Raw genomic sequence first — 10,481 nt, forward strand, 5'->3', positions numbered from 1 at the left:
AGAAGTCATACAATGTCAGTTGTACTACTGGCACTTGTATGTCTTTCGCGCAGTACTTTTTTTTTTTTGTTAAATTCTTTTATTGGTACATTGTAGGTATACAACACAATTACATTTCTCATTGGGAATTGTACCTTTACATAATGCATCTTGGTTCTTATTTTTTCCCCATTTCTAGCCCTCCCTTCATGCCCTCCACCCTTCCCTATTTACAAAGACTTTATTACCATTTTTTCCATTTCTCAGCATTTTTCCTTTCCCTTCTTTCCTTTCCTCTGCCCCTCCCACTACCCCTACCCCTTTGGACCTTTTCTTCCTATTTTACATTATCGATTATTTGTTCTAATCATTGGCACATTTTAGGTATACAGTATAATGACATTCATCATTGGAAATTTGCACCTTTACATAGTCTCTCTTGGTTCTTATTTTTCACCCTTGCCTAGCCCTCCCTTCAACCCCTCCATTCCTCCCTATTTACAAAGATTTTGTTCCTATTTTTCCATTTTCTCATATTAATCCCATTCCCTTCTATCCTTTCCCCTAGCCTTCCCACTTCCTTCCGCTTTGCCCCTTTTCTTCCTATTTCACATTACCTATTATACATTTAGTCCTTATTTACACTTTCACTTTCTCACACCAGAGAAACTATTCAGTATTTATACATGTGTGTCCTACTTATTTCACTTGAGAGTATCGCCTCAATGTGCATCCACTTAGCTATAAATGTCTCTAATTTCTCATTTTTTATGGCTGAGTAGTACTCCATTTTATAAAAAAACCACATTTTCTTTATCCAGTCACCAGTTGATGGGCATTTGGGCTGTTTCCAAGTTATAGCTATTACAAACTGCACTGCTATGAACATGGGCACACATATATCACTGTGGTATGATTCTTTTAATTCTTTGGGGAAGATTCCCAGCAGTGGAATAGCAGGGTCAAATGGGACTTCCAGTCCTAGTTCTTTGAGGTATCTCCATACTGATTTCCACAGTGGTTGCATCAAACTACACTCCCACCAGCAGTGGAGCAGGGTTCCTCTTTCCCCACAGCCCTAACAGCATTTGTTATTGGTTGATTTCATGATAGCAGCCATTCTTTCTGGAGTGAAGTGGAATCTCAGCATTGTTTTCATTTGCATCTCTCTAATGACCAGTGATGTTGAACATTTTTTTCATGTATTTATTTGCTATTTCTACTTCTTTGTCTGAGAAATGTCTGTTCATTTCAGATGCCCATTTTTGGATTGGGTCTTTAAATTTGGGAGGTCTGATCTTTTTAAGTTCTTTATAGATTCGAGATAGTAGACCTTTGTCTGAGGAAAAGCAGGTGAAGATTTTTTCCCACATTGTGGGTTGTCTCTTCACACTGCTGGTGGTTTCTCTTGCTGTGCAGAAGCCCTTTAATAAGAAGAGATCCCACTTGTTGATTGTTTGTGCTAGTTCATGGGCAACTGAGGTTTTGTTCATAAAATCTTTTCCTACACCGATGTCTTCAAGGGTTCTGCCTAAGCTCTGTTCCAACTGGTTCAGAGTTTCTATTTTAATATTTAGATCTTTAATCCATTTTGATTTTAGTTTAGTGCATGGTGAGAGATATAGGTCTAGTTTTCATCTTTGGCAAGTTGAAGCCCAATTTTTCCAGCACCATTCATTAAAGAGGCTATCTTTCATCCAGTGAGGCTGTTTGGCTCCTTTGTCAAAGATGAGATGGCTGAGTGTGTCTGGAGTGGTATCTGCATCTTCTAATCTGTTCCACTGGTCCTCAAGTCTGTTTTTTTGCCAGTACCATGCTGTTTTTCTCACAGTAGCTTTGTAGTATAGTTGCAGGTTGGGGATTGTGATACCCCCTGCCATATCTCTGTTACCCAGAATTGCTTTTGCTACTCTGGGTCTCTTCTTGTTCCAAATGAATTTTTGGACTGTTTTCTCAAGGTCCATGAAGTATGCTGCTGGGATCTCAATTGGAATTGCATTAAATCTATATAGCAGTTTTGGAAGTATGGCCATTTTCACTATATTAATCCTTCCTACCCAGGAGCAGGGGATGTCTGTCCATTTTCTGATATCATCTTCAATCTCTCTTTTTCAGAGTGCCATAGTTTTCAGAGAAGAGGTCTTTGATTTCTTTAGTTAGGTTGACTCCTTGGCATTTCAGTTTTTTGGATGCTATTGTGAAAGGAGTTATTTGGGCTATTTCTCTCTCAGTGAGTCTGTCATTGGTGTAGAGGAAAGCTATTGATTTTTGTGTGTTGACCTTGTAACCAGCTACTTGACTGAATTTGGTTATTAAGTCTAGAAGACTTTTAGTGGAGTTCTTGGGGTCTTCTATATAGAGTATCATGTCATCTGCAAAGAATGACAATTTGACTTCTTCATTTCTTATCTTTATTCCTTTTATTTCTTTCTCTTGTCTAATTGTTGTGGCTAATGTTTCCAGAACTATATTGAACAAGAGTGATGATAATGGACATCCTTGTTTTTTTCCTGATTTTAGTGTGAAGGCTTTCAGTTTTTGACCATTTAGTATGATATTGGCTGTTGGTTTTTCATAGATGGCTTCTATCAGTTTGAAGTAGAGACCATCTATTCCAATTTTCTGTATGGTTTTTATCATAAATGCATGTTGGATTTTGTCAAATGCTTTTTCCTCATCTATGGAGATAATCATATGGTTTTTTTTCCTTGGCTCTATTGATATAGTGTATTGCATTGATTGATTTGCACATATTGAAACATCCTTGCATCCCTGGGATGAATCCCACTTGATCAGGGTGTATGATCTTCTTGATGATCTTCTGCATTCTGTTTTCCATTATCTTATTAAGGATTTTTGCATCTGTGTTCATTAGTGTGACTGGCCTATAGTTCTCTTTTTCAGTTGGGTCTTTCTCTGCTTTGGGGATCAAGGTGATGCTTGCTTCCAGGAATGAATTTGGGAGTATTGCTTCCCTTTCAATTTCATTGAAGAGTTTAAACAGTAGTGGCAGCAGTTCCTCTCTAAATGTCTTGTAGCATTCAGCAGTGAAGCCATCAGGGCCCGGGCTTTCCTTAGTTGATAAGTTTTTCATCACATTTTCAATTTCATTGGTTGATATTGGGTTGTTCAGAGTTTTTAGGTCTTCTTCATTCAACTTTGGTAATTCATATGTATCTAGGAATCTGTCCATTTCTTCTGTGTTTTCCATCTTATTGGCGTATAGGTTCTGGAAGTAGGTATTGATGATCCTCTGGATTTCTGCTGGGTCTGTTGTCATTTCACCCTTTTCATTCCTAATTGCATGGATTTGGGCCTTTTCTTTCCTTTTTCTGACAAGGTTGGCTAAGGGTTTGCCAATTTTGTTGATTGTTTTGAAGAACCAACTCTTGGCTTCATTGATTTTTTGTATCATTCTCTTAGTCTCCATTGCATTGATTTCTCCTCGATCTTTATAATTTCCTCCCTTGTATGAGCTCTGGCGTTGTCCTGTTTTTCTTTTTCTAGAAGCTTGAGGTTCAGCATCAGGTTGTTTAATTGAGCTCGTTCTGTTTTCCTAATATGCATATTCACTGCTATGAATTTCCCTCATAAGACTGTTTTCATTGTGTCCCATAGATTCCGATATGTTGTATTGTCATTGTCATTTAATTGAAGGAACTGTCTGATTTCTTCTTTAATTTCCTCTGTGACCCATTGGTTATTCAGAAGTGTGTTGTTCAATTTCCACATGTTTATGAAATTTTTTGAGTTTCTTTTGGTATGGATCTCCAATTTCATCTCACTATGGTCTGATAATATATAGGGGATAACTTCAATTCCTTTGCACTTACTTAAACATATTCTATGTGTGAGTATGTGGTCTATTTTGGGGAATGACCCATGTGCAGCTGAGAAGAATGTGTATTCTGATCTTGTGGGGTGGAAGACTCTGTAAACATCTGTTAAGTTCATTTGTTCAAGAGTTCGATTGAGTTCTAGTATTTCATTACTTATTTTTGTCTAGTTGATCTATTTATTTGTGACAGTGGGGTGTTGAGGTCCCCCACTACAATTGTATTAGTGCATATATGACTTTTCATGTCCTTTAGTATTTGTTTTATATAGTTGGGTGCACTAGTGTTTGGTGCATAGATATTTATGATTGTCATCTCTTCCTCTTGGATTCTTCCCTTTACAAGGATGTAGTGTCCTTCTTTGTCTCTCTTAATCAGTGTTGGTTTGAAATCTACTTGTTCTGCAAAGAGGATATGTATTCCTGTTTTTTTTTGGGTTCCTGTCACATGGAGTATTGTTTTCCACCCTTTAACTTTCAGTCTATGAGTTTCCTTTTGAATTAAGTGTGTTTCTTGTATGTAGCATATTGTTGGATTTTGCTTCTTGACCCATTCTGCCAGTCTATTTCTTTTGATTGGTGAATTGAGACCATTAACTTTGATGGTTATAACTGAAACTTATTGACTTGTCATTGCCTTGACTTTTTCTTTTTGTTGGGTTCTCCCCCTTTACATTTAATTTCTTTTCATTCCACATGAGTTCATTCTGCTTTGCTTCCTGGAGTTGTGATCCTCAATGTCTGTTCCTAGGATATTGTGTAAAATTCTTTGGAGTGCTGTTTTGGTATTCATGAAGTTCCTAAGGCACTCTTTTTCATGACAGTGTCTTATTTCTCTGTCAATGTTGAAAGATAGTATTGCAGGGCACATCAGTCTAGGTTGGCGGCTGTTTTCTTTTAGGGCTTGGAATATGTCACTCCAAGTTCTTCTTGCCTTGATGGTTTGTGTTGAGAAGTGTGCTGTGCTTCTGATGGGCTTTTCTTTGTATGTGATTTGTTTCTTTTCTCTAACTGCTTGTAGAACTTTGTTCTTCTGTTGTGTTTCTGGAATCTTAACAATTATATGCCTATGTGTAGATTTTTTTTGATCAAGGCTATTTGGAGTCCTGTATGCCTCACTTGTCTGTATGTCAAGCTCTTTTCCCCTGCTTGGGAAGTTTTCTGCCATTATTTCTGTGATGATATCTTTTATGTCATCTGCACTCTCTCCTGTTTCTTCATTGAGCCCAGTCAGTCTTATGTTATTCTTCTTTGCATCATGTAGCAGCTGCTGGATTGATTTCTCATGTTCCCTTGTAATTTTGAAGCTATTTTTCTTTTCCTGGTCACTAATTGCAATCTTATCTTCTATATCTGAAATTCTGTCCTCACATTGGCTCATTCTGATGTGTAGACTTTTAGTGGAGTTTTTCATGTCCTGGAAATCTATTTGCATCTGTTTTATGGATTCCATTTGTTTCCTATTTTGAGATTCCATCATGTTCCTAAGCTCCTCTCTAGATTTATTAATCATGTCTTGCACTAGGGGCACAATTTCTCCTGTTATCTGAGAAATTATTTCTGATTTCATTTTTTCCAGATCCCCTTTTGTTGCCAGTTCAGTGTGTCCAGGTCGTTGAGTATCAGAGGATTCCATCTCATTTCCCTTTGAGGTTGATGTAGTTGATCTGGGAGTCTGGTTTTGAGACTTATTTACATGTTTTCTCATTTGAACTCTGGGGGGGGGAGACTGTTGGCGCCTGCATGGATTACCTCCTCTGAGCTGGGAGAGGTGGGACAGGGGCCCGGAGCAGCAGTAGGGATGGTGGCCCAAAAGCCCTTTCCTGTGGGCTGGGAGCAGCAGGAAGGTTTTTGGCCAGCAAGCCCCTTCCTCTGGTCCAGTACCCATGGGATGGTGGCTCAGAAGCCCCTCCCTGTGGGCTGGAAGCGGTGGGAGGGATGGTGGCCCGGAAGCCTCTTCCTCTGGGCCAGGAGTGGTGAGACAGAAGGTGGCCCAACAGCCCTTTCCTCTGGTCTGGGAGCAGCGGGAGCGATGGTGGCCTGGAAGCCCGTTCCTCTGGATCAGGAGCAGTGGGATGGCAGCTCAGAAGGCTCTACCTCTGGGCCTGGTGCAGTGGGACTCAGTACTGTGGTCTGGTGGTCCGGTGTCCTCTGCACCTTTGTAGTGTGAAACCAGGTGGCTGTACAGAGGAGCGGGTGGTGGGGTGTCCAGTGGATTGTTGCCAGGGCACGGGCTGATTCTGCGTCTTCCACATGACTCGGGACCTCGGTAGGGCATGCACAGCCCTGCCTGTCTGCAGTGGGCTGATTTGGAGTCCTCCACATGACTCAGGACCTCTGCAGGGCATGCACAGACCTGCCTGTCTGCAGCGGGCTGATTCAGTGTCTTCAGCACAACCTGTTGATTTCTTGATAGCAGTCAATCTTTGTGGGTTGAGGTGGAATCTCACTGCTGTTTTCATCTGCATCTCTCAAATGACCAATGATGTTAAACACTTTTTCATAAATTTAATTGCTGTTTTTCCTTCTTTGTCTGAGAAATGTCCATTCATTTCGGATGTCCATTTTTGAATTGGGTCTTTGAATTTGGGTGGTCTGATTTTTTTCATTTCTTTGTATATTCTCGATAGTAGACCTTTGTCTGAGGTACAGCTGCTAAATATTTCTTCAGACATTGTAGGTTGTCTCTTAGCTCTGTTGGTAGTTTCTCTTGCAGTGTAGAAGCTTTTTAGTATGATGAGATCCCAGTTGTTGATTCTTTCTGCTCACTCCTGTGCTACTCAAAATTTGTTCATAAAGTCTTTTCCTATGCCAATATCTTCAAGAGTTCTACGTAACTTATCTTCTAGAAAGTTTAGTGTTTCTGGCTTAATATTTAGATCTTTAATCCACTTTGATCTTAGTTTAGTGTGCGCTGATAGTTTTGGGTCTAGTTTTTATCTTTCGCAGGTTGAAATCCAGTTTTTCCACACCATTTATTAAATAGGCTATCTTTCCTCCAATGAGGGTGGTTGGCTCATTCCTCAAAGATAAGTTGGCTGAGTATGTCTGGAGTTGTTTGTGCATCTTCTAATCTATTCCATTGAGCCTCGGGTCTGTTTCTTTGCCAGTACCATGCTGTTTTTATCACAGTGGCTTTGTAGTATAGTTTTAAGTTTGGGATTGTGATGCTCCCAGCCATGTCTCTGTTGCCTAGAACTACTTTTGCTATTCCAAGTTTCTTCTGCTTCCAAATGAATTTTTGGATTGTTTTCTCTAGCTCTGTGAAGTATATTGTTGAAATTTCAATTGGCATTGCATTGAATCTATGTAGTAATTTTGGAAGTATGGCCATTTTCATTATATTGATTCTTCCTACCCAGGAACAAGGGATATCTTTCCATTTTCTTATATCCTCTTAGATCTCGTTTTTCAGAGTGCTGTAGTTTTCAGTGTAGAGGTCTTTTGCTTCCTTTGTTAGGTTGATTCCTAGATATTTCATTTTTTTAGATGCTATTGTAAAAGGAATTATTTTCCAAATTTCTCTCTCAATATGTCTGCTATTTGCATATACGAAGGCTATTGTTTTTTGAGTGCTGACCTTGTATCCAGCTACTCTACTGAATCTGTCAATTAGGTCTAGCAGACTTTTGACTGAGTTTTTTGGATCTTCTATGTAAGGTATCATATCATCAGCAAATAAAGACAGTTTCATTTCTTCCTTTCCTATCTTTATTCCTTTTATTTCTTTCTCTTTTCTAATTGCTATAGCTAATGTTTTCAGAACAATATTGAACAGGAGTGGTGATAGTGTGCATCCTTGTCTTGTTCCTGATTTTAGTGTGAAAGTTCAGTTTTTGACCATTTAGTATGATGTTGGCTGTTGGTTTTTCATAGATAGCCTTAGTCAGGTTTAGATAAAGACCTTCTATTCCAATTTTCTCTAGCATTTTTATCAAGAATGGGTGTTGGATTTTGTCAAATGCTTTTTGTGCATCTATTGAGATGATCATGTGGTTTTTGTCCTTGACTCTGTTAATATAGCGTCTTACATTTATTGATTTACAAATGTTGAACCATCCTTGCATTGCTGGTATAAATCTGACTTGGTCAGGGTGTATGATCTTCTTGATGATTCTCTGTATTCTGTTTGCCAGTATCTTGTTGAGGATTTTTGCATCTATGTTCATTAGGGAGATTGGTCTGTAGTTCTCTTTTTTGGGTTGGGTCTTTCCCTGGTTTTGGGATCAAAGTAACACTTGCTTCCAGGAATGAATTTGGAAGCTTTGCTTCCCTTTCAATTTCCTTGGTGAGTTTGAAGAGTAATGGTGATAGTTCTTTAAGTGTCTTGTAGAATTCAGCAGTGAAGCCATCAAGACCTGGTCTTTTCTCTGTTGGTAAGTTTTTGATTGCATTTTCTATTTCACTCATTTTTATTGGGGGTGTGTAGAATTTCCATATCTTCATTTAATTTTGGCAATTCATATGTATCTAAGAATCTGTCCATTTCTTCTGTGTTTTCCATTTGATTTGAGTACAGGTTCTGAAAGCAGGGATTGATGATTCTCTGTATTTCTGCTGGATTTGTTGTGCTTTCACCTTTTTCATTCTTAATTGCATGGATTTGAGTCTTTCTTTCTTTTTTTTGATAAGGTTGGCTTAAGGTTTATTGATTTTATTTATTCATTCAAAAAACTAGCTCTTCCATTCATCAATTTTTTTGTATCATGCTCTTAGTCTCCATTGCATTGATTTCTGCTTGGATCTTTATAATTTCCTTTCTTGTATGAGCTTTGGGTTTGTTATGGTCTTCTTTTTCTAGTATCTTGAGGTTCTGCATTAGGTTATTTAAGTGAGTTCTGTCTGTTGTCCTAATATGGACATTCACTGCTATGAATTTCCTGCATAGAATTGCTTTCATTGTGTCCCACGGATTCTTGTATGTTGTACTGGCATTATCATTTACTTGTAGAAACTGTCTAATTTCTTCTTTAATTTCCTCTGTCACCCATTGGTTGTTCAGGAGGGTTTTATTCAATTTCCATGTGTTTGTGGGAATTTTGTGGTTTCTTATGTTATTGATCTCCAATTTTATTGCACTATGGTCTGACAATATACAGGGGTTAACTTGATTCTTTTACATTTACTTAGATATGTCCTATGAGCTAGTATGTGATCTGTTTTGGAGAATGACTCGTGTGCAGCTGAAAAGATGTGTATTCTGATTTTGTGCGGTGGAACATTCTGCAAACATCTATTAAGCCCATTTGTTCAATAGCTTGGTTCAGTTCTAGAATTTCATTGTTAATTTTTTTTCTATTTGATCTGTCTATTTGTGATAGAGGGGTGTTGAGGTTCCCCAGTATAGTTGTAATAGTGCTTATTTGTTTTTTCATGTCCATTAATATTTGTTTTGTATAGTTGGGGGCATTCGTATTTGGTGCATATATATTTAGGATTGTCATCTCTTCCTCTTGGATTGTTCCCTTCACAAGGATGTAGTGACCATCTTTGTCTCTCTTAATTAGTTTTGATTTGAAATCTACTTTGTCTGCAAATAAGATCACTACCCCTGCTTTTTTGTGGGTTATTGTTCCACGGAGAACTGTTTTCCATCCTTTTACTTTCAGTCTATGAATTTCTTTTTGAGTTAGGTGTGTTTCTTCTATATAGCATATTGTTGGGTTTTGCTTCCTAATCCATTGTGCCAGTCTATTTCTTTTGATTGGTGAATTGAGGCCATTAACATTGATAGTTATAATTGACAGATATTGACTCATCCTTGTCATGATGTTTTACTGTTGTTGGCTTTTTTGTTTCTTATTTTCCCCCCTTTTGCCTTAGTGTCTTACCCTGTGTGGTGCCTTCTCTCTGCTGGGCCTCATGTAGTTGTGACCTTCATTGTCTTTTTCTAGGATATTGCTTTAAATTGTTTGGAGTGCTGGTTTGGTGCTCATGAAGTTTCTCAGGTGTTCTTTGTCGTGAAAGTATCTAATTTCCCCATTGACTTTGAAAGATAATTTTACCGGATACAACAGTCTAGGTTGGAAGTTATTTTCTTTTAGGGCTTGAAATACTTCACTCCAGGCTCTCCTTGATTTGAGGGTTTGTGTTGAGAAATCTGCCATGATTCTGATGGGCTTTCCTTTGTAGGTAATTTGTTTCTTTTCTCTAACTGCCTGTAGAATTTTGTTCTTCTGTTGGGTTTCTGGGACCTTGACTATTATGTCTAGGTGTAGATTTTTTTTGGTCATGGCTATTTGGAGTTCTATATGCCTCACTTATCTGTACATCCAATTCTTTACCTCTGTCTGGGAAGCTTTCTACTATTACTTCTGTGAACAGTTTTTTCATGTCAAGTGTACTTTGTCCTGTTTTTTTGTGGACTCCTGTGAGTCTTATGTTATTCTTCTTTGCATCATCTAGCAGCTGTTGGATTAATTTCTCATGGTGCCTTACTATGTTTAAGAAATCTCTGTTTTCATTGTCCTTAACCGCAATCCTGTCTTCTATATCTGATATTCTGTCTTCAGATTCTCTTAGTCTGGTCTGCATGCTTTCAATGGAGTTTTTAATGTCTTGAATATCTGTTTGAATCTGTTTCATGGTTTCCATTTCTTTCTTATGTTGGGCAGTCATGTTTTCCATGTCTTTCTTATGCTGGGCATCCATGGCTTACAGCATGTTT

The sequence above is a fragment of the Heterocephalus glaber genome, unplaced genomic scaffold, assembly GCF_053883595.1.
Source record: "Heterocephalus glaber isolate CG9 unplaced genomic scaffold, H.glaber_assembly_v1.0 deba00001457, whole genome shotgun sequence".
In the NCBI taxonomy this organism is placed as follows: domain Eukaryota; kingdom Metazoa; phylum Chordata; class Mammalia; order Rodentia; family Bathyergidae; genus Heterocephalus; species Heterocephalus glaber.